At 39.0% G+C, this 26,223-nt stretch overlaps 1 protein-coding gene and 1 pseudogene across 7 annotated transcripts in view; both read left to right on the forward strand.

Moving 5' to 3' along the window:
• TENM3 (teneurin transmembrane protein 3) overlaps window positions 1–26,223 on the forward strand; it is a 621,736-nt gene that overhangs the window by 200,457 nt on the left and 395,056 nt on the right. The gene's annotated exons all lie outside the window — the stretch shown is intronic.
• Window positions 17,168–24,797, forward strand: LOC122432252 (annotated as a pseudogene).

Genomic DNA, 26,223 nt, shown 5'->3' on the forward strand with positions numbered 1-26,223 from the left:
TCTTGACAGTTTGCTATTCTTTACACAAATATTGCCATTTCTACAAAACAACTTGCATTTTAAGTATTTTTGCTCAAAGTATATAGAATATATGGTTTTTCTATTTAAAAGCCTAATGCACTTTTAATTGTGGAGTTGAAATCAAAAGAAAGCATACAAACACATAGCAAAACTGATGATGTATGCTGTTTTGATTTTTGAATGTGTTTTGATATCCTTGAAAAATCACAGCAGTAGCAGTAAAATTGTTTTAATTAATGAATTGAATAGCAGCAAATGCTGAATCAGGTTTATTGATGTAATTATCACTGAAATAGAAAAGATAAGTGTTAAAGCCATAGAACCTTAGTTTATTTGCCGTTTCAAGGGTATTCAAGTGTTTGAAGAGGAGCTAACTGATTTGGGGGGTGTGTTATTTATAGAATATTCTTCTCAGGTCATAACAATTCTGTTAATGAACATCACATCCACATACGAGTTTAAATGGGAAAAATCTACATTATTTACTAAATAGCTTGAATGAAGGTTTCACTATATTGGAATTTTCTTCTCTTTATTATTTGACTTGAGATAGTTTTCCATACTGATTAGATTATAAACTAAATCTAAAAGCTTTTTAAATTCATATTAAAATGGATACAAATGCATATAAACTTGAGAAAGGAACAATTTTAAATGTCTCATGAATTGTACCTTGACTGTAAACATTAAGTCACACAGAAGCTGAAAACTGAAAAAAGTTGGGACATGACTTTTTGAATTGATTTCTTGTTTAGCATAGCAACTACATTTTCATTCAATGAGTAGTCAGTGTTAGGTGTTGTATCAGGGGCTGAGGAAAAAAAATGAGTAAGATATAGTCTCTGATTATAAAAATTTGCAGGCTGGTTGGGCAAATAGTCAAGTAAATATAACATTGTAATTTTAATGTGCTAAGTAATACTACAGCACAGAGTGCAGAGTTGATGTCAGCATAGAGCAGATTCTTGCCACAGAGACAGAAGAGGTAGCAGAGGGAAAATGGTCTCATAAAGGAGGAAGGAAGTAGCATTGGTTATTGTTGTTGTCGCCATCTGGTTCAGTCATCCAGCTCTGCGGCCCCACCGACTGCAGAGCCCCAGGCCTCCCTGTCCCTCACCATCTCCTGAAGATTCCCCAGGTTCGCGTCCATTGCATCAGTGATGCCATCCAGCCATCTCACCCTCTGACACGCTCTTCTCCTTCTGCCCTCAATCTTTCCCAGCATCAGCGACTTTTCCCATGAGTTGGCTGTTGGCATCAGATCACCAAAACACTGGTACACAGGCTCAAAGGATGTGCAAAAATGCAAGATGCATACAAAGCAACCGAGGAGATGGTGTAAAATCCCCGTGAACTGTTGCGAGAGTTGCAGGCAGCAACTGTTGGTGCCTGGAAGACAGGTTGTGTGTGGATGAACAATGAGTGTTTGGTCTACAGATAGCCCCAGACCAGACTGCAAAACACCTTCATGGCCATGCTAAGGAATTTGTACTTCTTCCTGTAGGTAATGGGAGTCTCTGAAAAGTTTTCATGCAAAAGACTATTACAGTCATATTTACAGTGTACAGAGTACTCTGAGAGCGGTGTAGGGTGTTGGCTGTCTTTCCCACAAAGGGAGTAAGCTCTGTAGGGGCATGGTCCTGTTCACACTTGTGTCTCTGTGCTCCCCTCATGCAGTGCCGGATCCTGGAGCCAGAATTGTGGCTGAGCAGTCCCATAATTGGAGGTCAAACTTGAGAGGAGACTAGCCAATCAGGTAGTGTTATTATTAGCAAAGTGAGAAAATACAAATGTTTGAACCAAGAATTGGAAAGGAAAGAGAGACAGATTAAAATCTGACAGAATGAAAATTTAGACTAACTCATTGCATTGGGGTTAGGGAAGAAGAAGACATTTAAATGACTGTCTAACCTGGAAGTGATGCTATAAATCCAAGTGGGAGCTTAAAGCGTGTTGTTTAATAAAGTCGGTAATTCAGACAAAGCCAGGTTGTATTTGAGGTGTCTGTGGGATATCAAAATTCAGAATAGATTAAGCAATTATATATATATATATATATATATATATATATATGTGCTTTTGCTGATAGCTCAGATGGGGAAGAACCTGCCTGTCAGTGCAGGAGATGCAGGGTTCATTTCCAGGGTGAGGAAGATCCTCTGGAGGAGGGCATGGCTACCCACTCCAGTATTCTTGCCTGAAGAATTCCATGAACAGAGGAGTCTGGCAGGCTGCAGTCCATGCGGTTGCAAAGAGTCAGATATGACTAAGTGACTAACACCTTCACTTTTCATATATATAAAATTCAGTTAGATTTTGTTCAGAAAGGTTTACCTTATGATCTGTACAATTGCTGTGAAAGCCATGGGTCATAATCAAACCTCTACCCAAAAGCAAATAAAATGAGAAAAGAAGAGGAATGAAGGGAAAATTCTGAGGTCACCAACATTTAACATAAAGTTGTAGAAGAAGCACCAATGAAAGAAACAAAGAGGGACTTTCCATACAGACAAAAGGAAGTATCAGTTCACATAGACCACAGAGGTAGGAAATGGTTAGCAGTCAGACATTTCCAGAAGTGTAGTAAGTGAAGGACTACAAGCGTAGAAGTGATAGCCTGTGGATTGCACAGAGGATATGAATTTCTGAGCAGTGCGTGTGGTCACCAAGTGGCAGTGGGTGGAGAGATGAACAGAAACTATGGCATCAGCAAGTGCAGATTTTTCTCTCCAAACCTGAACTAAGGAACGAGTTAGGTGTAACTCCTGGGAACACAAGGGCAGGGGTATTTATATACTGGAGGACATTTCAGCATCATTCCTAGGAAATGGAAGGGGAGGTATAATAATGAGAAGATCAAAGTGAAGATTAAAGGGGAAAGAGGCCTGGCCTCTGAGGGGTCAGGAGCAGAGAGATCTTGGAATATAGACTTAGGTAACTGAATTCCTCAATACTTTTCATCTTCTAAAGTACTTTTCATCTTACAGTTTTGTGTACATCAGTAGCTTAGAGTTTGCTGTAGGAGAGAGATACTTTTAAAAGGTACCTTTCTGGAACTTCCCTTGTGGTCCAGTGGTTAACATTTCTCCTTCCAATGGGGGTGTGGGTTGGATCCCTGGTCAGCAAGCTAAGATACCACCTGCCTCGTGAACCAAAAAACCAAAACATTGAAGAAGCAGCAGCCGCAATATTGTAACAAGTTTAATGAAGACTTTAAAAATGATCCCCATCAATAAAAAAACTTAAAAAATAAATACAAAGTACATTTGTATCTACACTAATTAAAGTCATAGCAAATATCCAGGCAGTGTTTCAAAATTCGATCATATTCGATGGAGTTAAAAGTTCATATCATCAAAAGGTTTGGGGGAAAGTATACTTTTATTCAAAATTGATATTTTATTTAAAATAGCTTTATAAAACTATTAAATAAAGCACATCTAGAGTTCAGTGATTGGAGAAGGACATGGCAACCCACTCCAGTGTTCTCGCCTGGAGAATCCCAGGGACGGCGGAGCCTGGTGGGCTGCCGTCTATGGGGTCACACAGAGTCAGACTGAAGTGACTTAGCAGCAGCAGCAGCAGCAGAGTTCAGTGAAAAACAGATAGTTATCAATTCCAGATCCTGAAATAACAGGATTATTCTCAGGACGGAACTCCCCATACAGACACATAGATAACTTCTTATATCCTTTCCTTGATCATTGATTTGTATGTGTGTGTATATGATCTATTAAAATATATAGATATATAATAAAATAGACATATAGATACATAAAGTGAAAGTAAAAGTCTCTCAGTCATGCTGACTCTTTGCAACCCCATGGTCTATACAGTCCGTGGAATTCTCCAGGCCAGAATACTGGAGTAGGCAGGTTCCCTTCCCCAGCGGATCTTCCCAACCCAGGGATCAAACCCAGGTCTCCTGCATTGCAGGCAGATTCTTTACCAGCTGAGTCACCAGGAAAGTCCAAGTATATAAAAGTAGATATGCTAAATCAAAAATAGATATATATTTATATACGGATCATACACACGCCTATATACATACGTAAGTGGTTTGTATAATCTTTGTCCCATCATTTAAATTACTAGCTTAAAAATGAGTCTGGGGATTTCCCTGGCAGTTCAGTGATTAAGAATCCAAGCTTCTACCACAGGGAGCACAGGTTTGAGACCTCACTGAAAAAGTAAGGCCCCACAGGTAGCGCAGTGTGGCCAGAAAAATTAAAATAAGTCTTTGCACCTTAGTGATTCCTGCGTGGTTTTGCACTAGCCATACTGTCTTTGTTTGCATAAAAACAAGATGCATATTTACCAACATAAAATTATACAACCAGATTTGATTATTAGCAAACAGTCAAGGAATTACCCAACATTCATTTTTTAAAAATACACAAAAGGGAGTCAAAAAACAGACCACAAGTGACACGTCTGAGAAATAGAAATAGGCTATAAAAAGCCAGAATGGTAGTTATTATTTGCTTATGCCTATTTGCATATGGAAAACTGTGACTCTGTGAAATGATTATTCAGACTAAACTGAATAATTGATTTGCTTTAACTGGTTAATATCAAAGTAATCAGTCGAAAGTAGGCTTGCTCCTCCAACTGGTTTTTATAGAAGTGTTAAAGTTCACAAAGAGAAATCTTAAAATTTTGACATACAGCAGCTGGAGATTCCTGGGGGACTGTAAAGTGTTTGAATGAAATGTCAGTTGCTACAGAAAACAAGTATAAAACATTCCCTTATAATGGACTGTGTCTCATTTCCTGTGAGTGGAACACCATTGTCTAGATTGTACAAAATGTGCTTAAAGGTAACTTAAATTTTTTAAATAAACCTATTTAGGAAGTTTAAAGACTTCAGATAATCATTAGAACTTTTTAAGCATTTAATCATTATTTGTATTGTATGGTATCAATAACACAAGTAAGATGATAGGTGATGATAGAAATAATAAAAATGAAACTTTAAACCAATTTTAAGTATAAAATATTATAAGTGTTTATATACATGCCCTGAATTTATTTTAGTTACTTAGCATTACATATCATTGGAAGACACAGAGAAGTATATGGATAATATTCACTAGTTTCTATTTTGGTATTTATGCTTTTATTTTTTATCCCTGTGTATATTTTTTTATTAAAATTGCAATTTCTGGGAGTTCCCTCGTGGTCTAGTGGCTAGAATTCAGTGCTTTCACTGCCATGGCCTGGGTTCAAATGATCAGGGAACTGAAATCCCACAAGCCTCGTGTGTGGCCAAAAAAAATGCAATTTCTGTTTTGACCTAAGTTTCTCCACATTATTAGACTTTCTTCTTCAACATAATTCTCTTCCATGCTTTCATTTATCATAATTTGTTTTAACATATTCACTATTGGACAACTAGGTTGTTTGAATTTTCAGTTTCATAAATTGTGTTGTGATAACAATTCTAGTGGATAAATCTTTGCCTCTAGTTCTGTATCCCTTAATGCCTTAGGATAAATTCTTGGAAGTGAAATATCAGAGGCAAAGGGTATGAAGGGTATGTACAGGTTAAAGCATTTGATAGACCCTGTCAAAATACCCTGAAAAAAAAAGAAGTCGTATCAATTTACACTAGAAATATTAATAAGTATCTTTTCCCATAAGCCATTGACAAGGAATGTTGCCATGCTTAAAATTTTGGCAACTAGATGGAAACATAGATGGAAACTAGATGGAAACATCTTACTGTTGTATATTCATTTGAGTAACAGGTTAAATATAGTCTCATATGTGTGTGTGTACTCTTTGTATTTCTTTTGTGAATTGTCAGTTTATACCCTTTGCACATTATTCTATTCGGGGTGGAGAAATGGGTCTTCCAGAACATCAGGAAACTGAAGGAGGAGACAGCAATCAAGGACATTAGGACACTGCTTTTTTCCTCCTTGTGTACATCTGGCCTTGATGAGACAGGTTTGGTTGCGGGAGGACCTGATATAAATAAACACCTCCTTAAATGCAGGCCTTCTGCTTATAGACATATGTGTAAGTTCCCCAGTAGTGATGAATAATGACATGAACTCCAGCTATGAGAGAGCTGGGGCACAGCACAGATGTAACGTCCTCCACTCTATCAGGATTCCACCTTGCTAAAACAGCTGCACACTCCTTACTAGAGATTCTAGGTGCCAAGAAAATCTGTACTGACTCCAGCTTGGAGAAGCGAGTTCATTGCCACAAAGTTTCTGTATCCTTATTAAATAAATGAAAAACTTAAAGCAGGTGATAGTAACAGTGGGAGGTAAATCTCCTTCCATCAATCAATAGGCTTTTGGAAAAAATAAAGATATAGTTACACACGTACATATACATATTTTTTTCTTATTGAATTGCATAGGTTTCATGAAGCAAGAATCTTAATAACCCCTTGCCTCTTTTAAAATGTCTAAATGTTAATATACCATTAAGTGTTTTCCTTGGTTTAATTTTGTATTTGTTCATTTATTTGGCATCCCTGGGTGGGCTTGAACCATTTCATTTTTTAAAGAATTTTTTAGAAACTTTAAAATATAGTTATCAATTATTATTTTCCTTGTGGCTTTTTTATGCCTAGAAATGTTGAGTTTACCCCAGAACAAATAATCAGTTCTATTTTCTTCACTTTCGTATGTTTCTTTTTTTTTACATTTAATCTATCTGAATTTTTAGCTATAGTCTGTGGTGTACAAGGGCTTCCCTGGCGGCTCAACTGGTAAAGAATCTGCCTGCAATGCTGGAGACCTGGGTTCAATCCCTGGATTGGATACACCTGGGTTGGGTGGTGTACAAATTTAAATTGATTTCATTCACACAGTTTGCTTTTATAAATGTCATTTAATTTAATTAGGGATTGCTTCATAATGTCCAATGAATACATGCTAATCTACTTAAATTTTGGCAATAAGACATCAATAAAAATTAGTACTATTAATTCTTTGCAAAGAAATGGGGTAAGATTTATGGGATATTTTATACAATAGTAGTAGATACTAAATTCAGGTTTGGTAGTCTCTGAGAGATCTAGAATGTTAACTAAAAGTAAACATTTTCAGGAATGCACAATTAACCAGTAACAGTATAATGTGTAACTCTTAGGCATTGCAAAAAAATATAGTAGAAAAACAGACTCACATAGGTTTGTGGATGTCACATATAATATCAGCAGCAGTTATGAAATCTATTTTTCTATTAAAAAATAAAGCATGAAACCTACAAAAGTCAGGTTGCATTATGCACTTATTTTGTGGACCTCCTTGCCTTAAATAGTTTGACAGATATTTTTAAAGAATAAGATTGGACCTTTTGCTCTCAGGCCTACAGACTTGAAGATACAGGGCATTACAAAGAGAAAACAGTTACAAGACAAAGCAACTGGATGAAATGGTTTAGCAACATGGCTAAACTGCACCCTGAAAAGAAAAAAGTAATAAAGGTTTAGAAAAGGAAAGATTCTGAAGAATTTGTAGAATTCCAGCAAGATTTTGAAGGTAGTAAAATATGTTGAAATATGGCAGAAAAGCAGTAAATGCTTACAGTTGGAAAAACTTGAAGAAATGCTTGGAAGCACCAATGGAAACAATGGTAGCCTCCTTAGGTCACCCTTAGATTCTGGAAGAATCCTCTCGGGGAATACTGGAAGCTAAAGTTGACAGTTAAGTGGAATCCACTCTTGAAGAACTGTCAATGTCATGACAAAAGAGCCAAGATTGTTTCTGCGGGCCAGTTCTGTCCAGTCCATCTCCTAAAACAAGAGTAGAGACCCGATGAATGGACTGTGTGAAGGCCAACTTGGAATGGATGAGCCACAGTCCCATATACTATAAATAGAAAGGCATTATGCTGAATCGAGAGGACAGGTGTAGCGGGATTTTTAAGACTTTGTCATGTGAGAAAGACAGGAGTTAAAGATGAGTGCAGAACCTGGAAAAATGTGGCTGTAGTAAGAAAATAAATAACGAAAAGCCAGAGAGAGCTGAAATAGACTGTCGTCTGCACAATTACACAAAGCCATCGTGCAGAAGAGTGCATATTGCAGTTTATGAAGCAGTAAACAGTATGAAAAAGATGTTATCAAAAACTAAAAATAGATGTGGATTTAAGGGAATATACAATGATTTTATTCAAAAACGAGATGGACAGTGAATAATAGCAGATCTAATACAGACTCAAAAGAGATGCTTATTTCTCCCATTTTTTCCTGAAAGATCCCTTAGAACAAGACACTTAGTTATCATACAATATCAGTAAGAATCCTATCTATTCTATTCCAGTGCACTAATTCGCTACTAGATAAGAGCCTCAGTGACTGAAAAGCACAGTCTGAGAATATTTTATCCCCATGCATTTTAGTTGTGTCCTGCCAGATCTCAAAGCAATCACTACATAAAATTGATTTCCTGTGCTCTTGACTTTGTACTTATCTTCACCATGGCTATAATGAGCGTTTTGCAACTAATGTATTTTCCATGGGAACCACCAGAAAAACCATGATGGTACAAGGAGGGAGGCTGCAAAATTATTAGTAGTAAACCTTATTCCACTTCCACCAGTGGGTCTCAATCCTGATTAAGATTTTATATCAGTACGATTGAATTCTGTAGATGGTTTGATAAAGGCAAAGGGGTTCCCTAACACTGGGCCAGTGGGCTCTTCAATGCTCTAAAGACAAAGGATTTAAATTCTAGTAGCTCTTATGGTCCATATTTGCATTTCTAAGGATCTAGGTGTAAACTTTGTGGTTTCACCATTGGTACAGTGAGTTTATTATTCTTTATCTCAAAATCTTAAGAGATCAGTGCAGAGGGTCAGAAGAGGAGCAGTGTTTCTTTAAAGTATTGCAATAATTTTACCTCTCTATTCCTGTTGCTAAAGGGATAAAAAGGGATCTATTTGGTGGTGAAAAGTTTGTCCTTTAAGAGATAAGAATATTGCCATATCTACCCATGATGTGAAAATTGCCATATATACCCATGAGTTACTTCCGCCATGTTTCAAGTGGTTTGTACTAAGTATATAGCTCATTAACAGTTGACAGCTCTCAGGCAAGATTTTGCTTCCTGAAGAAATACTAGGAAGGCTCAGTACTTAGACTGACCTTTCACATGAGATATATTTCTTATCTTTTCTTAATTAGGAAATTTTACACACAAAAATCCTCTTACTCCAACCAATTCTGATTCTGCTGTGATGACATCATTCCTTTATGGAACAGTTTGTATTCTTTCCAAAATCCTTTCAAGATTCTTTCAAGATCCTTTGTCATCCTATGGAAAGTGTCACTGCTCTGCAGAAGGATTTTGAAAATAGTTACTTTGTAACAATGATAACTCATAAGGACTTTGGATGTGAATGTTGTTATTGTTCTTCAGCAAAATCATTGTATGAAAATCCAAATGGCAGAGTATAAGTTGACAGAGATAGAGGCAGAAACAGAGATAGATATTTGTATTGTATTGAATACCTATCGTATTCAATCTGCTACCTTCTGAGGTTTAGTAGTATTATCCCTATTTAACCAAGGAAAGAAAATTAAGGCTGAAAGAATCTAAATATCTCGATATGGTTCCACTGGTACTGAATGACAAGGCTGGGATTGAAAGCCACTGTGTAATTCCCAAACCCACTATCCGATTCTAAATCCCACTGTACTACACGCTCACTCTTGCATGGGATCTTCTGGTACCTGGGCAACAGTACAGCAAACGCCCCCTCAAATCACCTGCTTTTCAGAGAAGGAACAAGCCTTGTGAATTTAAATGTCTTCCATGTCACCTTGAGCTTCTGTGTAGTTGGATTTGTTTCATACTTCTTAATCTAAGATATAATCCTCCTATTTTAAGAAATCAGTTTCACTGGCACAGTGCTAAGGACACTTGATTATAAATGGAAAGATCTAGGTTCCCTATGCTGGTTCTATCATTAACTTGTTTATCTTGTTTATCACCCAATGTCTTTGTGTCTGAATTCTTTCAAACTGTGCCTGCTTATTAAACCATTTTAAAGAATATGCATGTTTATATTTTTGGTTAACCTTCCATGGCTAATATTGAAAAGTTTTTTTCTTGAGGATTTACCTCAAAGGAGGAAAGTCACACTGGGTTAGGATAAGTCCATCAAAGTGAAGAGAGAATCTAATAAACTACCTAAAGTAGCAAGAAAAATTAGATTCATTATTTGCATCAATCAAGTATAATCCAAGTTTCCTTTGCTTCTGTGTATGTCCAGTAATACATTGATAAAGAATGGAACTATGATCTTTAAATGAATTCAAGATATGTTATTGCCTACAAAATTTTGTTATCTGTTGTTTTCACTAATATTTCTATGTTACCCAATCATTTCAGATTCCTAATATAAATTTTTTCAGTGCTAAGAGTTTTATCTATGTAAACATTGAGTGTTGTATGGTATTTCATTAAGATTTAGGAAATTTGCTTTCAGTGATATTCAGGAAGAAATTTTGAGTGACTGGTTTGCCATATTTGGCAAGTAGCTCCTGAATGTTTAACAGATGAATGAAAAAAATAACTTTATGTCTGGCTTGCTTCACTTAGTAAAATACTCTGTTGGTTCATGCATGTTGTCACAAATGACAAGATCTCAGTCTTTTTTTTTTTTTACAGCTAATATGCATGTGTGTGTGTGTGTGTGTGTGTGAAACATCATTTCCATTCATCTGTCAGTGGACACTTAGTTTGCTTCCGTATCTTGGCTATTGTAAATAATGCTTCAGTGAACATAGGGATACATAAACCTTTTTGAATTAGTGTTTTTATTTTCTTCAGATTAATACCCAGGGGGTGGGATTGCTAGATCATATGGTAATTCTATTTTCAGTTTTTTGAAAGTGAAAGTGAAGTTGCTCAGTCGTGTCTGACTCTTTGCGACCCCAAGGACTGTAGCCTACAAGCCTCCTCCATCCATGGGATTTCCCAGGCAAGAGTACTGAAGTGGGTTGCCATTTCCTTCTCCAGGGGATCTTCCCGGCCGAGGGATCGAACCCGGGTCTCCTGCATTGTAAGCAGACGCTTTACCGTCTGAGCCACAGTTTTTTGAGGACCCTCTATACTGTTTTCCACAGTGACTGCACCAATTTACATTCCTACAACAGTGCAGGAAGGTTCCCTTTTTTCTACATCTTCAAAAACACTGTATATTTTCACTTCTTTGTGGAATATAAAAACAAAACAAACGAACAAATAAAATAGAAACAGACTCACAGATTCAGAGAACAAACTAGATGCTGCCAGAGGGGAGGGGGTCAGGGATGGTGACGTGGTAGAAACGACCTATTTCCTGTGGGATGAAAAGGGACAAACTACCAGTTATCAAATAAGCAAGTAACATATTTATTTTATAACTGGTAATAATATACAGCACAGGGAACATAGTCAATGATATCTTAATAACTTTGTATGTTATATAATCTACAAAACTATCAAATCACTATGTTATGCATCTGAAGCTAATATAATATTGTAAATCAACTATACTTCAACTAAAAAACAAAAATAACTGCCATTACATAAATATTTCGATCTTTTAAAAAAGGTGATCAAACCAGTTTTAACAAACGAGAAACGGTGACACTGCCTCGTCCTCTTTCGTGCACTTGATGTGGAACTTAGTGCTTTGTTTTGACCATGATAATACTTGATTTCCATACATGAATCATTTCTACCCCAAACTTCCCCATGCATTGTTATCTCTGTCTTTCTTGAAATAGTGCAGCCTCTCAAAACACAATCTGGTTCAGGTTATTATTTCACTGAAAGAATATTCATGTGATCATCAGCTTGTTTCTAGAGGAAATGATCTCTAGGAATCAATTCTTTAGCTTTGTGTGGCTAGAGAATCTGCCAGATGACGGAATATCATAATCTGTAAGTCTGATGGAGACCTTGAGAGATACCAGTTTCATTCTCTGTTAGGAAGCCTGAGACACAACTGAACTAGATGCCATGATTCTTCTGAGTTTGCCTTTATCTGTGTTTAATTAGAAATTTTTATATGACTTTTATTCTAAGTTCTTGGCATGAAATGGAGCAATTTTGGTCCTCATCTTCATGTCATAATCCTTCCTATACTTGAGTAGCAAGACTTAGCTTTCTTTTCTCAAAGCTAATTAGGCTCGATAGTCATTCTTTGATAAATTGATCCTACCTCCTAGACCTAATCGTTTTCATTATTCACTGAGCATCTTCCCAATTCATTATGTCTCCTTAGTTTCTGGGAACCTCAAAACACTCACACACACACATGCACTGTCTCTTGCCATTTTAATGACAGTAATATCACATTTCTGCTCAAATTATCTTTAGTGCCTACGACATGTATCAGCAGTATGTTTAAAAGCATGGAGTCTGTCCTCAAAATATGTTTTCAATGGTTAATTTCTCATTTATGGCCCTTGAATTCAATTCTGATCTGTGTGACGTTACTAGAACCACTCAGAAGGTTCTTTGCTTGTTACTTTTCCCTTCCTCTTGCTTTTTCATAAATTTCTTTGTAATTTCAACCTTGGATTTCTTTGGAATCTTCCATAAAAATCTCTTATTTCCCAGATCATATTTCCTATAGATTAAGAGACCAGAATTTTCATGTGGCTCTCTTCCCACAACCTTCTATCCTACTAATTTTGTCCAGTTGTATTGTAATGTTTAGTTTACTGTCCTGCTTATTAATTATCAAGCCCTCTACCCCTCTTTCTCTCGTTTCATGTCATCACTGTAAATTTGTTTGCAACTGGAATACTCAAATACATGTTTCTTCCAACCTACAGTTCTTAATAAGCCAGGATGAGCAGTAAATGTCTATTTGAAAGGCTGACTTACTACCCATTCAATTCTTATTTCCTACCCTCTAAAAGTCCATGAGGCTTTAAAGAGATCTACATTTAAAAGGGAATACAATATGTTAGTTGTGGAAAGCCTGCACTATAAATGTGATATTTCAGTTATTTCTGTTTTAAAAATATACCTTAGAGTAAGTACCTTATTTTAGATTGTCACTTACCGTGTTATATAGGTAAATTATGCAAACTCTCATTAACAAAAATAACTTGTTATCCTTTGCAAACACACTTCCAGTTTAAAATAAAAAAACTGCTGTTGGGGAACAGACTGGTAGCTGTCTTTCAGTAGCCTGCTTTTTTTTGTTTCCTAATGGATATAAATCATTAGAAATAAATTGTACTCTGTCATTGTAGCCGGTAATTGGTGACATTTTCTTGTCACCATGGGATTATAAATAACAGCAATACACATACTGTCAGAAGATTCGTTATGTTCCGAAAACATAAACCAGTAGTCTGTTCCTTTTAACTATACTTTGCATATTTTCTATGTTAAGTGTGACACTGATACTTTCACCAGTTTTTAAGGAATACTCAACAGCACAGACTTTGTCATTAATGACTTCAGATTGTTTCATTATGCTTTAAATGTATTTTAATTATTTCTATTTCTTCTATAGTCTACCTAGGAAATATATTCTTCAGAGAGTGTTTTGTTTGCAAACAGATCGACAAAACAGATAGTGTATTTTTTTAAGTGGTAAAACATATAAGACATACAAAAGACTGTAAGCATTCATTTTAAAATGGGTCATGTTATAAGAATAAAAATAGAAGGACCTCAAATTTTTGCTTGTGTAATAAGTAGTGATAATCTGTCCTCAGGCCAAATAAACAATAATCCATTTGGAAGGAAAATTCATGTGAACCAAATCTCTAATTAACTTGCTTCATTAATTATTAAATTAGCACACAAAATACAACTTTCCAATTTGGCTGTCCTGGCAATGTCACATACCTAGCACCTCTTAGACCACCACACCCCGTAAAAGAAGATAGCATCTCTGTTCTCACTTTCAGTAGCTTCCATTGCTTCCTGAAAAGAAGTTTTTATTTTTCTTTGCTTTCTCAAAATTAAGACAGAACAGCTTCTGCTGGGTTATGGAGAGGGCTCAACAGACAAGCCCATTACAGCTTTTATTTGACCTCTGTCTTTCTGGACAAGTTTATCTATCTGCCTCTCCCTGGAAGTCTCTGAAGCAAGACTTGAAGGGCATTACTTCCTGCCAGCTCTCTGGACTCATATTGGGGAACTCTTGGCTTCATGACTTCCCCATTGAGATGATGTGTTCTAAACTTCTCCCTTTGATTTTCTCTTTCCACTTAGGCAGCATTTTTGAAGTTTATCTCAGATTCCTTCACTTTGAGAGAATAACATTTTTAATGCTCAAAATTATCCAAACTAGGCTTCAACAGTATGTGAAGCAAGAACTTCCAGGTGTTCAAGCTGGATTTAGAAAAGGCAGAGGAACCAGAGATCAAATTGCCAACATCCGTTGGATCATAGAAAAAGAATTCCAGAAAAATATATACTCTGCGTCATTGACTATGCTAAAGCCTTTGACTGTGTGAATCACAACACACTGTGGAAAATTCTTCAAGAAATGGGAATACCAGATCACCTTACCTGCCTCCTGAGAAACCTTTATGCAGGTCAAGAAGCAACAGTTAGAATCGGACATGGAACAACGGACTAGTTCCAAATAGGGAAAGGAGTATGTCAAGGCTGTATATTGTCACCCTGCTTATTTAACTCATATGCAGAGTACATCATGTGAAATGCCGGGCTGCATGAAGCACAAGCTGGAATCAAGATTTCTGGGAGAAATAGCAATAACCTCAGATACACAGATGACCCCACCCTTATGGCAGAAAGCGAAGAGAAACTAAAAAGTCTCTTGATGAAAGAGGAGAGTGAAAAAGATGGCTTAAAACTCAACATTCAAAAAACAAAGATCATGGCGTCTGGTCCCATCACTTCACGGCAAATAGATGGGGAAACAATGGAAACAATGACGGACTTTATTTTCTTGGGCTCCAAAATTCACTGTGGACAGTGATTGCAGCCATGAGATTAAAAGACACTTGCTCCTTGGAAGAAAAGCTATGACAAACCTAGAGAGCATATTAAAAAGCAGAGATGTTACTTTGCCAACAAAAGTCCCTATAGTCAAAGCTGTGGTTTTTCCAGCAATCATGAATGGATGTAAGAGTTGGACCATAAAGAAGGCTGAGTGCCGAAGGGCTGATGCTTTTGAGTTGTGGTGTTGGAGAGGACTCTTGAGAGTCCCTTGGATTGCAAGGAGATCAATCCAGTCAATCGTAAAGGAAATCAATCTGAATATTCGTTGGAAGGACTGATGCTGAAGCTGAAGCTCCAATCCTTTGGCCACCTAATGGGAAGAACTGCCTCATTAGAAAAGACCCTGATGATGCTGGGAAAGACCGAAGGCAGGAGGAGAAGGGGACAACAGAGGCTGAGATGGTTGGATGGCGTCACTGACTCAATGGACATGAGATTGAGCAAGCTCTGGGAGTTGGTGATGGACAGGGAAGCCTGGTATGCTGCAATCCATGGGGTCACAAAGAGTCGAACACAACTGAATGACTGAACAAAAACAAAAAGGTTTTCTTTACTTTGTTTTGCAATTATTCATTCAATAAACACAGCCAAGGTGTTGCATCTTTCTCTTCAGGGGCTGCAAAACTGAAAGCCAAGACCTTCCAGGGTTGGTAGTGAAGAAGCTTAGTAATAACTTTAATAGAGCTCCAGATACTTGTAATTTCAGAGCTCTTCATCACATTTTTGTCTCTTTCAGTATTTTTGCATTAATTTCTTGTTATTTTGGGCACTACGGCATTCATCTGTCCCTTTTTTCCTCTAAAGGTTAGCCCTTTAGCAAAGTGATCCTTTTACTAATAAAGTCACCAAATCTTTTTTGTTTCCTGGACTGCATCTAAGTTATGCTTGATTTTGAATTCTGCTTTTTCTTTGTTGGCCTCCTGATGCTTCTTTGATTTCCATTCTTCTTTCTACTTAAAATCATATTGCCATTAAAAGCTGTAAAATGAGTCTCTTTCACTTTGGATATTTTTTAAAGATATTTTCCAAACATAAACTGCTATAACATTTTGTCAAAAAATGAACTCGCATGACTTACATTATATATTTTTCACCATGGCAGTCAAAACTATTAGCCAAAGTGGAACTCAATTTTCTACTTTTTATTCCCACTTAACATTTCCAAATCACTTCCAAAATTTCAGCATGATTATTGAGTACTTTGTCTTACTTTCCTACTTGAAATCTTTTCACTGCTCTATACTTTCATCAAATTCAAACTATTTATTTATTTCAAAGCTACTCTTGGTCCCTAGAATACAGGGAACATATATATTACTTCATTCACATTTCTGCATTTCTTTTTGTCCTTTCCTTACATCGAGAAATTTTTATTTCTTTCCTCCAATTCTTTTGATTCCTGGCTCCACAAAATGTCTGTTCACCAAAAACAAGAAAGAAGTTGAATCAGTCTTCTTAGGAAGGTTTCAATCCTCTAAGCTTATCTTTCCCTGGTCGCTTAGACGGTAAAGCGTCTGCCTACAGTGCAGAAGGCCTGGGTTCAATCCTTGGGTCAGGAAGATCTCCTGGAGAAGGAAATGGTAACCCACTCCAGTACTCTTGCCTGAAAAATCCCATGGACAGAGGAGGCTGGTAGGCTACGTACAGTCCATGCGGTTGCAAAGAGTCAGACATGACCTAGCAACTTCACTTTCACTTTCAAGCTTATCTTTCTTGTTATTTAAATACCAAAGAACCTTATCTTCCTTTCTTTACCTGAGATTCCTTTGAAGACATCATAATAGACTCTTTATTGGCTGCCATTCTGTGAATCAACCATGTACTTTCTTGACACTTGGCTTGATCATGCTCAGCTGGCAATCTGCATTACCTTCCTAGCTACTGTTTATGGGTAATCCTGCGAACTTTTGTGGCTTCACTTAAGTACATCTTCATTTTTATTGTCCCAAAGTGCAACTAGCTGACCTACCTCCAAATTCCCGTGGTGTCTTTCACGACATTTAGCATCTACTACATTGTTGTTGTTCAGTCGCTAAGTTGTGTCCAACTCTTTGTGACCCCTTGGACTGTAGCATTCCAGGCTCCTGTCTTCCACTTTCTCCTGGAGTTTGCTCTAATCCACGTCTATTGAATGGGTGATGCTATCTAACCATCTGATTTTCTGCTGCCCCCTTCTCCTTTTGCCTTCAGTCTTTCCCAGCATCAGCATCTTTTCTAATGAATCAGCTTTTTGCATCAGGAGGTCAAAGTATTGCAGCTTCAGCAACAGTCCTTCCAATGAATATTCAGGGTTTTCTACATTATATTGAAGTTATCTATGTATCTGTCTTTTTGTCTCCCCTCTGTCTTAAAAGCCTAGAAAAGAGGTGCTAGGCCTTAAAAGCAAAAAAAACAGAGGAGTCACCGCCAAAACAGGTGCCCAGTTACATCTTTCAACAACCAAATGAAGAAATGTTCATTGAACTACGCATAATGTCAGCAAGTTGGTAGGAGGAAGAAAGAGAAAAACTTAGTTCTTTGGAGATGAACATTTTGGTCTTCTTGGTGGGGAAATAGATGTTTGTATACTCCAACCTGTAAAAATATGTTATAAAGAGCTTTATACTGTGGAAGTGTTTTTAAAGCTACATCTGTAAAAAGGAGAATGAATACATTTGCTTCCATGACATACAGTTTTAATCAGAATTCAGACCATTTGTGCAGCCCTTATTATAGTTTCTTCTTATTTGCATTCACTGGATTTTCTTTCCTAAATGATTTATACACTTGCATAACTTGAAATTTTAAGCATTGAATTTATTGCACATTGTCATTATACATTAAAATTATTTTTATAATCTTGAGTACTTTAATAGATCATATGTTCTTATGCATATAATTTATGTTAGGAATTTTTTTCTAGCAAGCTTTACACTGTCATTTGGAGCACTTTAGAAATCAATATCATAGAATCCTATAAGGAGAAAAAAATATTTCCAAAAGTACTCCCCTGTGTTCCCATTAATTTGTGTATTATCAAGATCTTTATTAGGAATATAGTTGCTAATGTAAGCCTATAATAAACAGAGTATAATTGAATTTTCAATATTTTGTCACCCGGGAGTAATTTCCGTACAAGACCTCTGCTCCATCTTCTGACTAATTGTCGGCAGTTACTCAGTATCACCACATTAATGTCACCAAACATTGGAAAAATATCTACCTGATTGCATTATATTTAAAGATATTCATTTCAAGCTCTTGGTATTTTCTCTTTAAATTATTTACCTCAATTTTAAATATCATTTCGAATGCAATAAATGTAATGAGCCGACATGTTTTGAAAATACAAATTCAGACATGAGTGCAGATTTGTTGGGTAGACAATAAAGACAGTCATGTTGGGAGTCCCAGAGCATCGGAACAGCCTGGTGGTGGAGCGGGGGACCAGCTGAACCAGTCAGGGCTCCTGCTTAGATGGTGGGCATCAGACCCTCTCCTTCACTGGGTTTAGCTTGCTTTTAGGTCTGTTACTTTTTTTTTTTTCTGTGATCCTCATCTGGGTGAATCAGATATTATGATGCTATTATGCCAAATGATATCCTACATATTATCAAATCTAAAGGCAATAACAGTTGAACATGCTAGACACAGGTGCACTGGTGGGAAAGAGGGAAAAACTTTATTGTTGGTGGTTCCATACGGTTAGAATTGAATCTTTTTCTAATCCAGAATGCAAGACAGCATCCCTGGGACAATTCGGGTTTCTCTGTTGTTCCAATATAATCAATACTGTCTCCTTTCACTCTTACACATGTCTTGATTTGGTCATTAAATTAAATGGTCACTCAACCTGTAACACATTTTTAGTTTAGCACTTCTTTTATTTCCCAGACGGCTTGCTAATGACCTGTACAGTTAGATTAAAACGATTGTGTTCCTACTCAGGAATCCTACATTTGACCTATTCTGCAAAAACTCAGACTCTTTGTCCAACAGTCAAATACTGTTCAACAATTTAATTTTGACTGTGGAGATGAGCATGGTCGATTTTTTTAATCCTAACATTTTCATCGTTTGCTTGTCAGTGACATACTACGTGTATAAAACACAGCACATAAATATATGATGATATGCATATGATTTAAAATTTTTAATTTGGAAGAAAATTTTCCAAGGAGGAGTCTTCACAGTGTATGAAAGCCGGAGAGCCTGGTGACGCTAGCCTAATACTGTACACGCTTATGTGTGGTCTCAGTTAACTTCATTGCAACGACAAAGTTTGAGAGGATATTTTATCACGTGATCATGGAGAAGGACATCTCTGTATGTGGGTCAAATCACCACATTTGGCAAAGATGAAAAGTTGTCATTTCAGATGGCATAGTGAATTCAGCTAAAGCAAACACTGACAGGTACCCACGATGCCCAAAGCCCTGTGCTCAGCGGTGGGGAGATTCAGAGAGAAGGCAGCTTCCTTGAGGGGATTGTGGCTCAGAAGTGGAAGTGGACGGCTCCCAGTGAACAGTCAGCTTCTCCCTGCAGACTGTGCTCAGCTTCTCAAAAGCAGTGAGGGTAGGTTATTGTTACTTCTATTTTATAAAGGAGGAAAGTGAGGAATAGAGAGATGTATCTCTTTGTCTGTCTTGAGCATCTCCTTGTGCCATTGTGGGGAACTAGACAGATACATCCTGCCTTCATGGGAGTTTGCAAGTCTAGTGAGAAAAACAGAGCTTCCACAAGCTCATGAAATCACTCCATGTCTAAGGAAAGGAGCTAGCTTAGATGAGAGGGAGTTTCAGGGTGAATGAGGGATGGAGGTCTTTGAAGCGGGGTGGTCAAGGAAGTCTTTTCTGAAACGTGACAAGTTTAAACCTGAGACTTTAAAGATCAGAATGAGTGAGTCAAGAGAGGCAGTGGGAGAGGTTACAGGTAGAAGGAAAGCTCCACGAAGGCCTGAGGAATGCAAGAGCTTGCAGGAGCATTTGAGAACCTGAAGGCAGAACACTAAAGGGTAACTTAACCATCAAGGCTGGTGTGACTTATGAAATAAGGTTGGTCAAGAAAGCTGGGCTTGGTGGAGTTTGGGTTTTAAAGGCACGTGAACTTGCAGCAAATATATGTTGGGCCCCAGAAGTCTTTCCCCAGCCCCAAATTGCAGTGGGAAGCCATGAGAGGGTTTCGAGCTGGGAGAGATGTGATCCAATTTGCCCAAGATCCCAGAGCTAAAAATTCCAAGAGCTGGACTCAGTCTCGGGCCAAGCTGATTTCAGAGCCCCACTCCACATTCTAACACACCATTTCCCCAGACTCGACAATGACTGGGAATACGGCAGAAGGTATGTGCGTAAAGAGGCACCACAAAGCATGTGGTGATTCTAAGCAAGAAGAAATTGCATCCACTTGGGCTTTTGTTTAAAAAAGTCCAAGGGAGGAGGAGGTGGCATATGTCTGGAGGCTGAAAGGGCAGTTCAGGAAAAGGGAAGAACATAAAATTGGGCAGACACGGAGCCCATGGAAAAGTAAATAGTTCAGCTCCACTGACATGTGCCACCCCTAGGGGTGGCCACGGAATTGCAAAGGTTGGTTGAAGAAAGACTGAATGGGGCTTTACATGCTCGTCTGGGACTCTGGGACCTTCATATTTAACTCAGGAGCTATCAAAGAGTCAGGGTAGGTATCTGAGTCAAATAATATGACTAGAGCTGTGCTTTAAAAATAATACCATAATGAAAAAGAATTTGTAAAACTGAATCACTTGACTATATAGTAGAAATTAACACAATATTGTAAATCAACTAGACTTTAATGAAATAAAATTTTTAAAAATAAAATAAATTTCTTAAAATGAGGGAATTCCCTGGTGGTCCAGTAGTTAGGAATCGGCACTTTCTCTGTCCTGGGATAGGTTCAGTCTCTGGTGGAGGATCTAAGATCCTCCTGCAAGCCATGCCATGAGGCCAAAAATAATTTTTAAAATAAACATTAAAAATATTTGTGTATATATATACACACACACACACACAAAATATGTATATAAGCTCTATCATGTCCAACTCTTTGTGACCCCATGGACTGCAGCCTACCAGGCTTCTCTGTCCATGGGGTTATCCCAGCGAGAATACTGGAGTGGGTTGCCATTTCCTCCTCCAGGAGATCTATCCAATCCAGGGACTGGACCTGTCTCTCTTGCATTGCAGAAGGATTCTTTACTGCTGAGCCACTGGGGAAGCCCAGTACCTGTGTATACCTACACCTATATCCAGAGTATAAAGGCTGGCTCTAGAGTCAGACTGCCTGATCCCATGTTCAAGTTACACCACTAACTAGTTCTGCGGCCTTCGATAGTTTGCTTCATCTCTTGATGTCTCCATGTCCTCAAGTTTAAGTGGGGTTAATCATAGTAGTGAAGTTTGCTGCCACGACCTGCCTGCCGTCTGCCCCACACCGTGGGGGTTGCTCCAAGATGTTGCTTCGTATATGATGGCCCGCACTCTGGAACCACTGCAAAGATTTTTAAAGGCAGTTTAGTAGCTGAATTTGTGGACCATTTGGGAGCACATTTTTTTGTTTAAAAAGGTGAGCACTAGCCAAGATTTCAGGCAAACAATGAGCAAGAAATTTCCCTTCATCATGGAAGTTTATTACAAATCTATTGAACACTCTAGAATGTGCACAGTCAGAAAACAAGGTCAAGAAAAATGGCTGAACAGCAGACATTAGAAATTACCATTGATCAAGGTTTGCCCTACTTCATAGTAGCAGGCAAGATTAAAATTCCATAGTTGACATGGATGATTTTTTAAATATTTAAGGCCAAATGTAAATTCTAATTAAGTCAGAGGTTTTATTCTTTGGGCTAACTGTGAAAAAATTGATGGAAGGTTTATGTTATGAATGGAGTTGTGTTTATACTACTCAGAATAAAGTGGTTCTCAAAAATAATAATAATAGCGCCAACTTCACAATGCTGTTGAACAGAGTAAATTAGATGGTCATTGTAGAGAGTTCCCAGGGCGCCTGACTTAGAGTCAGTACTCAATGCCTGTTTACTACTTCAGAAAAAGAACTGGTGCAGGAACTCCTGCAGGAGCTAGTTAAGATTCAGCTAGAGTGAAAGGAGAGGGAAAGTTAAGGGATGGAGTGTAAGGACGAATCACCACGTTAGACCAGAAACTCGTGAGAGTAGGAGCCATGTCCACTTGGCTTCCCATCATATCCCCCCATGACTCACCTGGGGCCTGGTGTGGAGGACACATGTGATGAATGTGCGTGGATTTGAATTGAACTCACCCATGATGTGCTCAATAAATGCACATGTTCTGCTGTGGATCCGTTTTGCTCCTGGGTAGCATAGGCATATGCTGCTGATGATATGGATCCATTTTGATAATATCAAGACAAACATCTTGAACGCCACATAAAAAATAAACTAACAGAGGGAGAGATACTCAACATTTATTATTTCAAATGTCTCCCAACTGTGAGGGTTTATGTTAGCTCGCAAAACTCACCAATTTCCAGAAATCTTAACCAAGGCCACATCTCACTTTGCCAATTCAGCAGGCCGGCGATTCCTTCACCGGTGACGCAACTGAGGTTAACCCAGGCTTTGGCTGACATCCCAGAATAATCAAGGGACATCTTCTTGAAAGTCTCTGCCACGTGCCCTCTCTGCCTTCCTGACCCGGAACCTCCTCTTGATGGGCCCCCCCACCACGTGTGGGGGAAGTGGATGAGTTTGTGGGATGGAGGACTGCTCTCACTGCCTCTGTTTTGGCCGAGGACCCACATGCACCGGAAACTTTCCTGTGCTGGAGCCTTTTTGCTGACCTGGTCCCGACAGGAGGTGTGCGCTCCGATCAGGGATGAGATGGACAGCTGAACTGGGGCCTGACCGACGCGGAACCCAGGCATGAGGACAAGTGCTTTTGACAGCTAGGAACGAATTGGTCTGAGAATCCCCCTGACAAAGGGAAATCAGAGAAATTAGAGACAGGAGAAAACCTATTAGTCAATTCCCTTGCCGAAGATAAATGGATCCCTAGCGTGTCTTCCTAGTTTCCTGTCCTCCGCAGTTATATCTGTATCAACGTGTAAGGATGAGGGGCCCTGGGGGTGTGGACGAAAGAGGCAGGACTCCAGGCTGGGTTAGGTACTGGGATGAAAACAGATCTGTAGGCATTAAAGGAAAAGGAATGATATGGGGGAAGAAGAGGAACAGTGGACCTTTTTTTAGGGCTGGAGATTTGAAGAGAGAGAGAAAATTCCATGCAAGATTCTGTGGTTATTGCTTTCTGAATGAAGAGCTGAGTATTATTTATCCAAAGGGAAGAAGAGTTCTTATTCAGCGCTGGCTCATTTTTTGCCACAAAGTAAAGGTGTTGAGTAAATATTTTTGATATCACAAGATTAGAATATGTGTTTTGCTTTGGATCCCAGTGACAGAGAAGCCTCCTGGGATAATGCGCTCATACAATCTATTGAAGAGGGAATTGTGTGATAATTAGCTAAAATGTGGATTTAATTGACTATCTATAGTCACTTAAGCATGCCAAAGAATTCTGTTGCTAAAGATAAGATCATATTGACATTCAAGCAGGTAGAGAATGAAATCTGAATGCATTTTTATTTGCTTAGACCATTTTTCTCATCTTTTGTAAGAAGAAAAAAGGAGATGATTCTCAAAGAAGCTGTGCATTAGGCATTTGTCTTGCTTTTAATCACATTAAACTAGATGGCTGATTAATTGAATTGACTTAGTTTGTCTGACATTTTTACACTGCTTCGTGTTTTTTGAGTGTTTTCAAATTGTACGCAGACGTTTTGTTGCATGTCTCACATTCACAATGACAGGTGAGCAGCGTCACTCCCAGCCAGGCTCAGCCCCTGTCTCATTCATGGTGCGAGTGAAGAACTTGGGCAGGAAGCATTAAGAGAGACTTTCCTTCTCTTGTAATATATTCATTTTCCAAACTCATCATCAGGGTAACTCTCCTTGATGCTGTTTTCTTCTTAGATTCCAAGTCTTTGGTGCTAAGACTGCCGCTCAAATTCCAGCCACCCGTGACCCCAGAACTGGCCTGATCTTCAGCCAGATCCACTCTGAGCTCAAAAGACAGGCCCAGAGTGAGGCCACAAGCCCCCAGTTCATCTGATCTTTAAAAACCTCTTTTCATGAGCCTGTTGTCTTGATCCCACTTCCGGCTTGTGAGCTCATGTGGTTCAGGGCACCTGATGCCGGGCCCAGGTGGCATCTTGACCCCCTGATGTTCAGGTCACGGCTTCCCCCATGCCTGTCACCCTCTATGCTTCTCACCGTCCCAGATCCTTATCTGAAACCCACAGGCTGGGACCACACACAGCGGATCCTCCTAAAGGACAACTGATGTGACGCTTGTTGAAACAGTAAGGGAGGCTTCACTCAGGACAGCTGGCAGCGATGCCCGATGATCGCAGTGTTACTAGAGCTGAACACTCGAGTAGATGGGGGACTTACCACCAAGGAGTAGGCTGGGGGGACTCGTGGACGTAACAGTATCACAAGGGGATGTCCGGCGTGGCGGAGTTCTTGTGAAACTGACTTCAACAGACGGTTCTTGCTGAAGGCAGGCCGAGGTCTTATGCAGCAAAGCTGGGGGAGTGAGGATGTATTCAGTTGTGGCGGGAGAGGGGTTCTCTCTGGACAGACGTGGCCGGAGTCTTGTTAAAACCGGGCTGTGCCGGCCCCACAGGAGGGCTGAGCTCTCAGAAGGGTGTGTTATGCAGTAATGTTTGTTTGAAAGTTGCTTCCGTGGTGGCTCAGTGGTAGAGAACTCGCCTGCCAATGCAGGAGACGCAGAAGAGGCAGGTTCGATCCCTGGGTTGGGAAGGTCCCCTGGAAAAGGGAATGGCAACCCACTCCAGTGTTCTTGCCTGAAAATTCCCATGGACAGAGGAGCCTGGCGGGCTGCAGTCCCTGAGGTCACAAAAGAGTCAGACACACAACATGCAACAGTATTTGAAAGTTGCTAAGAGAGTAGATCTTACAAAAGTTGTCTTCCCAAGAAAAAAAATTTGTTACTATATATGGTTATTGTTTGTTGTTTAGTCACTTAGTTGTGTCTGACTCCTTTGCAGCCCCATGGACTGTACCTGCCAGGCTCCTCTGTCCTTGGGATTTCCCAAGCAGAAATACTGGAGTGGGTAGCCATTTCCTTCTCCAGGGGATCTTCCTGACCCAAGGATCAAACCCAGGTCTCCCACATCACAGGCAGATTCTTTACCTCTGAGCCACCTGGTGATGGATGCTAACCCGACTTAACAGTGGTGGTCATTTTGCATATATACAAATAACAAATTATTGTATTGTAACCCTGAAGTGAATATAGTGCTGTATGTCCATTATACCTAAATAAAAAGAGATAAGTAAAAGAGAAAGTTAGGGTTTAAAAAAAAAAGGATCAAGGAGAGAGCTTTTGTCAGTATGAAAAGCAACAGTTTTGTCCTCAAACCTTGTATAAAAAGTCAGGTCGTTATGGCTGTACCAGTGGCAGGACTGTTTCCATGGACAGACCGTGCTTGCATTTAAACTTATTTCACCACGGGCATCCTCAGACAGAGGGTCATTTTTTTTAAACTGGGGTATAATTGCTTTACAATGCTGTGTTAGTTCTGCTCTAAAGCAACACGCATCATCTGTATGCACACAGATATCCCTTCCCTTTCGGAGCCCCTTCACACTCCCATCCGCCCACCCCACACCCACCCATCTAGGTCACCACAGGGCTCCCTGTGCTGCTCAGGAGAAGGTCATCTTTGTCTGCGCCCTTCTGCCACCCACATCGGGCTGGGAGATCGGGCCCGAAGCTTCCACTCAAGGCGGATCCTGGGATTCGAGGAGAGCCTGGGAAGATGGCTCTGCAGCGATGCTCCCATCTTTCACACTTACCCTGCAAAGTAGATTTGATCAAATGAAGAAATACATGCGACTCACATGTGACATTTTATTCAGAGCCAAAATTATAAGGGAAGCGAGTTCATGTGTTTATACTCAGAGAAATTGGCCAAGTTTTCTTTCTAAACGTCTTGTGCCGCTCAGTTTATTTTTTCTTGAAAGTATCAACTGTTCTTCGTTTAGTACCAGGACTCAGAGAGAAGACTAGAGTGAAGGCAGGTCGGAGTCGCTGAAGAATTTTCCAGTTGTGCGTGTTGACGAACCAAGAGTACAAAGAAAGAAAGGCATTTGGTATATCAATGGCCTTCCCCTTCCCCAAAATTTGTACTTAAG

The sequence above is a fragment of the Cervus canadensis genome, chromosome 31, assembly GCF_019320065.1.
Source record: "Cervus canadensis isolate Bull #8, Minnesota chromosome 31, ASM1932006v1, whole genome shotgun sequence".
In the NCBI taxonomy this organism is placed as follows: domain Eukaryota; kingdom Metazoa; phylum Chordata; class Mammalia; order Artiodactyla; family Cervidae; genus Cervus; species Cervus canadensis.